Raw genomic sequence first — 9,031 nt, 5'->3', positions numbered from 1 at the left:
AGTAAACTCCCCAGAACTAGGTTAGTAACAAGCATTTCTGGGACAGGATGCACACAAATGGAAAGGGAGAGGAGAGAGCAGCTCAGTGTGACAAAGGAAGGAAGGAAATCCACCAGCAGTCTTTTAGAACTATAACGGCACAAGAGTTTTCACACCGGTTTCGGTTAAATCGAACTAGAGTTCGTTTGGCCCGCCGGTGCGGTTCGTTTGGCAGGTGAGAACGCTGCAATCTCACTGCGCACCAAAAGTGGACCAAAAAAGCGTACCGAGACCGGCTTCAATCGAACTCTGGAGCGGTCAGTTTTTTGGTGAGAACGTGATCCGTACTCGAACCGCACCAACTATACAAACTCCGCCAGTCTGAGCTAATGTCTCCAGTAGTCAGGTGTGTTTAGCAGTCTGCGATGCAGCGGAGCAGCAAACTGGAGCAGCGTGCAGTGTTTCTATCACAGAAACAGACTGCGGTCAAGCTCTCCGTCCGCCACCCGTATCAACGTGGTTAAAAGTTGGAGACACACGCTGGCAGAGCAGCGCGAGTCTCGTTGACCAGAGCAGACGTAGTAACGTCTCAAACAATGTCTAATAATTTGTGAAAATTGAGGTATTTTGACCATGGGGATCCAAGAAATATGCACTAGTCCAGAGCACAGGACATTGTTCCTGTATTTACTGCTTGCTCCCGCCACCAGAAACATCCTACCAATGACAGGAAATACATTCCTTTGCCTCTTTAAGTTGCAGCCATCTTTGATTCAAGCTTATTAATCAATCCTAAACCTAAACTAAATTAGAACTAATTTGAAAGCCTTGTTCTTAATCTTCAACACCCACCATGGAAAACATTACAGCCAATTATATTTGTTGTTGTGAGCTCCAGGACCAAATTCTGAATTTGTATCTGAATTCTCAGAGTTTTTGTCAGGTGTAGACCTTAATTCAGACAAAGTAGGCTACTCATTGTAGGTGATTTTAATATTCATGTAGACGATAGCCTTAGTATTGCTTCAAACTCACTGCTAGATTCAATTGGTTTCAGTCAGAGTGTGCATAAGGCCACGCACTGCTTTAACCACACCCTTGACCTTGTGCTGACATATGGCATTGAAATTGAAGATTCAATATTGTTTCCGAAGAATCCTTTGTTATCAGACCATTCTGTTACAACTTTTGAATTTTCACAACCTGCCTAAAGTAAATAAAAGCTTCTACACTAGATGCCTTTCTGACAGTGCTATAGCTAAATTTAAGGAAGATTTTCAGCAGCATTTAATTTAATTCTGTTCCTTAATATACCAGAGGAACTTTATGTTAACTTTAATCCCTCCCAAATTGATACATTTGTAGATGGTGCTATGGCCCGCCTACAGACAACTTTAGACTCTGTTGCTCTTCTCAAAAAGCAGATGATGAAGCAAAGGAAACTAGCTCCTTGGTTTAACTCCCAAACTCGCAAATTAAAACAAATCTCGCAAAAACTTGAAAGGAAATGACGTTCCACCAAACTGAAAGGATCTTGTTTAGATTGGCAAGACAGTCGGGAAATGAATAAGGCCATCAGAAATGCCAGATCAGACTATTACTCATCACTAATAGAAGAAAATAAAAACAACACAAGGTTTCTTTTCAGTACTGTAGCCAGGCTGACAGATAGTACTACTCAGATCTGAGTAGTGATGACTTTAAGAGCTTCTTTAATGATAAAATTATAACAATTAGAGATAAAATGCATCACCTTTTGCCCTCAATTTGTAACTGTTTACCTTTATAGCACTAGAAAGAACGGCATGACGTGACATAAACTTAGACTGTTTATGTCCTACAGAACTTCAACTATTAATGTCATAGCTCTCTTCAGCTAAGCCATCCACCTGGCTCTTAGACCCCATTCCAACCTTGTTAATTATGTGGTCTAGTGTGGTCTAGACCTACTCTATCTGTATAGTGTCTCAAGATAACTTTTGTTATGAATTGATTCTAAAAATGGAATTGAATTGAATTGATTCAAGAGACAAAGATCTAGATGAAGATGACAAAGATGAATTTATATAACACCTCATCAGCAGTATGCAGGGAACTGCAATATCTTTGTTTATTTACAACAGTAAATGTAGAAATGTGTTTAATTAATTACATAAATACAGTACAAATATGTATTTGATTTAACTATTCATTTGTTTTAATCTGTCATTTCTTTAAATAAATGTTTTAATTTAATTCAACATTCTCTGACTGCCTCACCTGTCAACCAGTCATGGTAGTATGATGAGGGAATTCATTCAGAAACATGACGTCATCCAGAAGAGGCATTGTTGAGGCAACAGATCAGCCATGAAACTTTAAAGTGGTGTAAAGTAACCATGTTTACTAGAGTACTGTACTTAAGTACAATTTTGAGGTATTGGTAGTACTTACTTTCCATTTCTGCTATATTATACTACTTACACTACAAATTCAGAAACAAATGTTGACCTTTTTAATCCACATTCATTTGATAACTTTACTTACTCGTTAATTATTTAGAAAACACACTCAACAAACACATCCCATTTTGATAAGATACAAATCTTATTGTGTGTGTGTGTGTGTATCTAGAGGTGGGGTGTAGGGGGGAGATTCACAAGTTACCCATCAGTGAAGTAATTCAAATGTGCTCTACCTTCACCAGCTGCAATGTTAAAGTGATGGGCACATTAATGCATCCATAATTACAATTCAATAATATAATATTTATTATCCTGAAATGGGCCGTGTTTTATGCAGGACTTTGCTTTGACGTGTAACACTTTCTACACAGTGGTGTTGCTACTCTTACATATGTAAAAGTTATTCTGCCTGAGGAATATTAGGATTTATTTAAAGTCGAGTCCAAGAGAGAGACCGGCCCACTACAGTTTGTGTTATAAATGCCACATTTGCTCTTGAGGACGGGTTGGCCATAATGTTTACCCTGAAACTGACCTCCATCTTTCTTTTCGTTATCACTGTAGTTCAAGATAATGAATAATTAAATTGTTCAGTATTTACACTTTTTTCTATACTGGACTCTACTCTCCTGTTATCATTGGTTTACACACATCTCACTAAAAATGTCCCTACTTGTTCTTTTGCTTCACTGTGTGTAGTCTGGAGAACAATCTTTACAAAGTCATTAGAGGTCAGAGGTTCACTACTTCACTTCCTGCCCAAAGAGCAGCAGGAAGTGAAAGTTTACAACACCTTGTCACTAACAACCTGTCAATCAAACTCTGTTTCACTAGAGCTGTCCAGGGAGTCGGAGAATTCAAAACAACTCTTTTTTTCTCAACCTGGGTTTTTATCCATTTCAGACAGGCCTTTATTTTGTCTCGATGTGAATCCAGTTCCTGTGAGTGTGTGTGTGTGCTGGTGAGCAAGTGTGCATGTTCAGATGTGTGTTTTAAGGACTGTAAAGGACATTGAGTTTGAATGTTTTTCTGAAAAATGTTGTGCTAATTCATTGAGATGTTGAGAAATTTCATAGTCTCTCTTTTCTCTCTCTCTTTTCATAGACTTTTATGGATCAATTTCATTGTAAGAGAAATCTTTGACCTGCTTGTGGTGCTAGATACAATGTCAGGGGGTAACTAAAGTCTGATTGATTGAGTGACTGATTGAGTGACTGACTGACTGACGTATAGAGCCATGAAGCTGTCACTGTTGCTGAAGTGTCTTTTGCTTTTCCTCGTGTTTTCCTTCCGTCATCCAGACTACTTTAGTCCATGTTTCATAGAAAAAACTGTATGACAGTGTTTGCCTTCACCTCCAATGAAAATGATGTGTCCACATCTTAAGTGACAAAGATTTTACTGCAGTATGTTAGAGCATCTGTGTGCTTTATGTTGTGTAAAGGTTGAATTTCTGCATGTATGTGTGTGTGTGTTTTTTGTGTGTGCATCTCTTTGCTCTGTGTTTGATCCTCAGTGATTGTAAGTCTATAAATCTCCTGACTTTCCTCCCGCTGTGGAGAAATGTCTGCTGCTTTGCTTAAGCTGATTCTCCACTGCTCTGTCACTCACACTCACACATACACACATGCACACGCACACGCAGACACACAAACACAGACACACACACACACACACACACGTAGTGAGACAGCAAATAAACAGCGTGTATGTGTGTGTATGTGTGTATATGTGTGAGTGTGTGCTTGTGCCGGGGAAGAAGTGAAGTGCAGAATGAAGGATGTGGTAAAGCAGCCTAATGGTCAGCTGTCTTTCTCTTCTCTCCGTCGCTTTCTCTCTTGCACCTGCAGAAAGTCATGGCAGAGCGACAAAATTCCCACCCACACACACATACACACACACACACACACACAGACAGACAGACACACTCAGACACACACAGGCACATACACACACACACACACACACACACACACACACACACACACACACACACACACTCATAATTTTTGACAGACGCAGTGTTTGTTGGTTTATTAATTGTCAAACGTCTTTCCGGTATTTCATGTGGATTACGATGAGCTGCTTCTGACCTGGTGGTTTCCTTTCATGTGTGTTTGTGTCAATCGGCATTATCAGATTAGATAATCCTTTGATTTCAGAGTCTGCCTGATCAGCATCATTCTCAATCTCATCACCTTTCCTCTCGCTACAGTTATTATTCCTTCTCCACATCTGAGCGTCATATTGATGGATTATGATGCAAACAGTCAACACCAGACACTCTGGGAACTAAAGAGGGCAACTGATGTGAAACATTATCACCAAATGTTATTTTTCTGGATAAGGATTTTTTCATTTACCCAAATAAGAATTGACATCAATAATATTTTTAAATAGGCAAAACATTTACTTTTACAGTAAAGCTTATTTTATTTCCTTGTGATTATATGATGTCATGAAGAGAAACTGTCCGGATGTGCTTCCATCACAGTGAATGAAATAATGACCTTAAACCTCCAATAACAACTTAGGAGCAGTGGTAATACGTTGCAAACACTGACACATTATCACTTTACTAATGATCATATTTGTAATACTAAGAGGGGGAATTTGCAAAGAAATGCTAATAAAGATGAAACTGGAAAATGGCAATTTATGCACTCTAAGACTTTCTGGTTTGTTGTTCACATTCATGGGTAAGGGCACAACAGACTGCTGTAATCTTATTTTATTTCCACTGAATTGTCATCAGCTCAACATCAAGGCACTGATCATTCAAGTAATCCAGCTTTATCTCTCCAGTGTCACATGAGTGTGTGACACATTTACAACAACTTGGGGGAAATCAGTACATTAGCATCAAGCAGATGCGGCACATTTTGAGTATTTATTAAATACATATTTTAGTTAATTTAATATGTTAGGTGTTACAAAATCTCACTCACAACAGAGCCTCTAGTGTCTCTTCCCCTCCCTAAATTTTCTTTTTCACTTTCTTGTGCAGATCTAGAAATGACAAGAGATGGAGTGAGGCCTGCCACATGGCGCCCTCTGTGTCCTCCTCTCCCCTCCCTGCTCACCCCAGCTCCTCACCACATCAGGATACACTTGTTCTGGTGAATTCCGGTTTCAAACGGAACGCTGCTTTGCTTTGGTTTTCTGCATGACCAGTAATAAAAGCAGGCACATGCTGTCTCTTGGTGGCCCTGTGGTCAGGGCGGGGGAGCCTCTAACGGCCTGTTGTTTTCACACACCTTTAAAACCTCACCCCCCCCCCCCCCCCCCCCCCCCCCCCCCCCCCACACACACACACACACATACACACACACACACACTCCTCCTCATCCTCGACAGCCCGCATGCCCCCCTTATCACAATGAGAGCAGATTTAAGAATGAAAAGTGTATAGGGTTGCTGGGGATTCAGAAAATTGACGGTTATCACAGCATGCATATTTGCTTATCTATCGTATTCTAAAAAATATTTTCAAAAGGGAGACTTTTTACACATAACATCATTAAAAAACTTGTTCCAAGTTTCAATAATAATAAAGGGTTTGTTTAACCCAAAAAACTTTGATTTTCATTCCTTAAAGGGTCCCTGTAGATGATCATAAAAATGGTCTAATACAGTGAAACTGTAGTGTATTCTGAGACAGTTACCGAACTGTGAACATCTCATACTCTTGCAAACATATTTGTGAAGTTATAAAAGAATATTCAAACACCTCTCTCTGTAATTCGTTTTTGACCTTTGATCTCAAACCTCAATTACGGTACCCCTAGTGTTAAAAAGAAGAACCGCAAGGAGCTTTTTGGTTTTGTCTTGTCGCAGTGTTCCTAGGACACTCAAAACCACTGAAATGAAACACATTTTACTGAAATGCATAGCTTAAATACATATAAATATGACATCACGATTCATATTTCAAGTTATTTTTCAACTGATATTTTCATATAGAGCACAATATCTATTGCTAAGTAGTTTCTATAGAAAGAATGTTTCTGCCTCTTTGTGTTTGTGACTGAGTGGGAAAATAATTTCCCAGATCTCCTCTTTGTTAAGCAACATTGCCACCTGGTGTTAAACAGAGACAGACTGGCTTACTCACACTCTTTCATTCTTAAAATAGTCAAGATGAGAGCTGATGGGCTTCAAACTTCAATCCGTGAGTTTTGCCCTTTATGAAATACCTGAACATCTTTTCAGTCAGCTCACCTAGCCTATGTAGGTCCCCTCTGTAACTGAACTAATATTTGAAAGGACTTGAACTTATAATTTTACTAAAGGGAAATTGCAAAGTGTATACTGAAGTCAGACTCTGTCTTCACACCTGCTATTGTCACTATTTACCCAGATTGAGGCTGATTACTGATCAGTAAAGCTGATCATTATTAAAGTTGGATAGATTGATGGCAAGATATTAACTGGATAAATACATCATGTGATAATAAAACTAAAACAAAATTTTTTGCAGTAGCTATTCTTGGATTTGGCTTTTATTTATATTATCTCTTAAAGTCCCCTTCTCGTGTTTAAGTACGTATAAATATTCTGCTATGTGCTATGTGCTGTCAGCATATCTACTCTTTCTCCCTCATCAATAAAATGTGTATCTGGCCGCGCATCCCACCTACCACTGCTGCATGTACGCGTTGACTGGTGATACAGCAGTGTGCATCAATTTGGCTAGAAGCATCAGAGAAATTCACCCTTGTTTGAGCATCAGCCCACTTTCTTTTGGAGCCCATGTTAACCAATTAGTCTGTTCAACAATGTGCTCCGCGGCCGGAACGCAGAATAGTGAGTGTAGTTAGCATTTGTAATTTGTTAATGTTATTTGTTAGCTAGCCTAGCAGTGGCTGATAACCTCGAAGACAGTGTGTTTTCGTTCTCTGTAGCTACCATCCGCTCTGTGCTGGAGGTTTCAGGTTTCTTTTACTGCTTTTGCGTATCAGACAGACGATTGGCTTACGGGATAGTGACGTACCAAATTGAGGTTGGTGGGATACATTTGGCTCTCAGATTTCAGGAAAGCGCACAGACATCTCCTTCAGTAGAGGAATGTTAAAAACACCTCTCTAGCAACAAACTTTGCACATGCACTGTACAAGTCAGTATAGTCAAGGTCTCACATTTTAGGGGACATAAACATAAGAAAAATACAATTTTGAATGGAGGGGCTCTTTAAGTTTCTGTGACCATCATGGCTGTTCAAATCAGCTTGTGCATTAAATAAAAAGTCCCTGATGAGACATCATGTGAACGTCTGTCTCTAGATGTGTAGATACCTCTCTCAGCGTATTTAACAAAGTGGTTTAAAGATGAGTTAGAATCTGATGTCTTCATGTGGCATACAGTAATGAATGAAACAGGTCACAGGGGAACTTCCCTCAGAAGGAGCACAGCATTTCTAAGAGGGATGTGCTGGCTAACCGCTGCCCAGGCTGGGCTTCCGGCCCTGGGGTAGAAGAGCCTGCCGGTACCCCTCACACCCTGCAGCACCACCGCTATCACCCTACTCCAGACACTGTGCCAGGATACTGTGGTGACACAACCCTGGGCCTCTGTTCCTCCCTTGTCAACAAGACTGATGGATGAAGAGAGTAGAAAAGAATTGGACTCATTGATATTTAAGATGACTAAAGCTCAGAGTATAAAGAATACAATTTATTTAGTTATTTTTAAGAGATGAATTGAGCTTTATGAATAACATGAAAAAGAAAATAAGGTGAAGATGAGTAGAAAATGACAAGGAGTAGGTACAAGTGATTCATTTTCCCTTCAGTATGGAATTGTCTTTTTTTTGGTATTGAGCTGCATTTGAAAGATGATCATGATAAATCAGATTCATCATGATCAGAAAAAAATATTTAGACCAATAGGACAATGTGCTCATTGTAATCTTACCCACTGCAAATGTTACAAGTTATCTACAGCTAACATAAAAGCTTTTCTCTGACTCTCCAGTATGATCAGGAACCACTAGGGGGCACAACATGGACCCTTTCACTTCAATCTTGTAATGTTTTCTCCAGTAATGCAACACACACATCCTAAAACACGCACACATACACATACACATACACATACACATACACATACACATACACATACACATACACATACACATACACATACACACACACACAAAATCAAATAAGTCTGCTGTGTGTTTTTGTGTATGTGCAAAGTATATGTGTAAGACAGAGAAAATGGGAAAAGAGCTTGTGGCTGCATAACAATAATGAGGGAGGAAAACTGTCAAGCACAACATGCACCTCCTGCTGAGTATGTGTGTGTGTGTGTGTGTGTTGCATTGTTGTATCATACACACACGCACCCAAACACACACACACACACACACACACACAAACAGCCCGTGAAGACGGCATGTCCCAGTGTGTGTATAAGTAGTATATGTGAAATACCATGGCTGGTCTGGAGTCTGCCTGCGGTGAGTCTGTGTGTTTAGATCAGAGCCCACTGAGCCTCCCCGCTGGTTATTATTAGACACCCTGCTTATTGGAGGGAATGACAGCTCATCGTGAACACTGCTAAAATAGGTGCATCTACGCACACAGTGAGACACACACTCACTGACC

The 9,031-nt window shown here is 39.8% G+C and overlaps 1 long non-coding RNA gene across 1 annotated transcript in view; it reads right to left on the bottom strand.

Moving 5' to 3' along the window:
* The window catches only part of LOC117944070, a 10,580-nt gene extending 2,966 nt beyond the window's left edge, over positions 1-7,614 (bottom strand). Inside the window, exons 1-2 of the long non-coding RNA XR_004656491.1 lie at positions 7,533-7,614; positions 6,534-6,538 (exon numbers count right to left, since the gene is read on the bottom strand). This is a non-coding gene — a long non-coding RNA (uncharacterized LOC117944070). The remainder of the gene's footprint in view (positions 1-6,533; positions 6,539-7,532) is intronic.
* Positions 7,615-9,031: the final 1,417 nt, after the last annotated feature.

This window comes from Etheostoma cragini, chromosome 4 (assembly GCF_013103735.1).
Source record: "Etheostoma cragini isolate CJK2018 chromosome 4, CSU_Ecrag_1.0, whole genome shotgun sequence".
Lineage (NCBI taxonomy): Eukaryota > Metazoa > Chordata > Actinopteri > Perciformes > Percidae > Etheostoma > Etheostoma cragini.
This window is presented reverse-complemented; position numbering and strand designations above follow the sequence as displayed.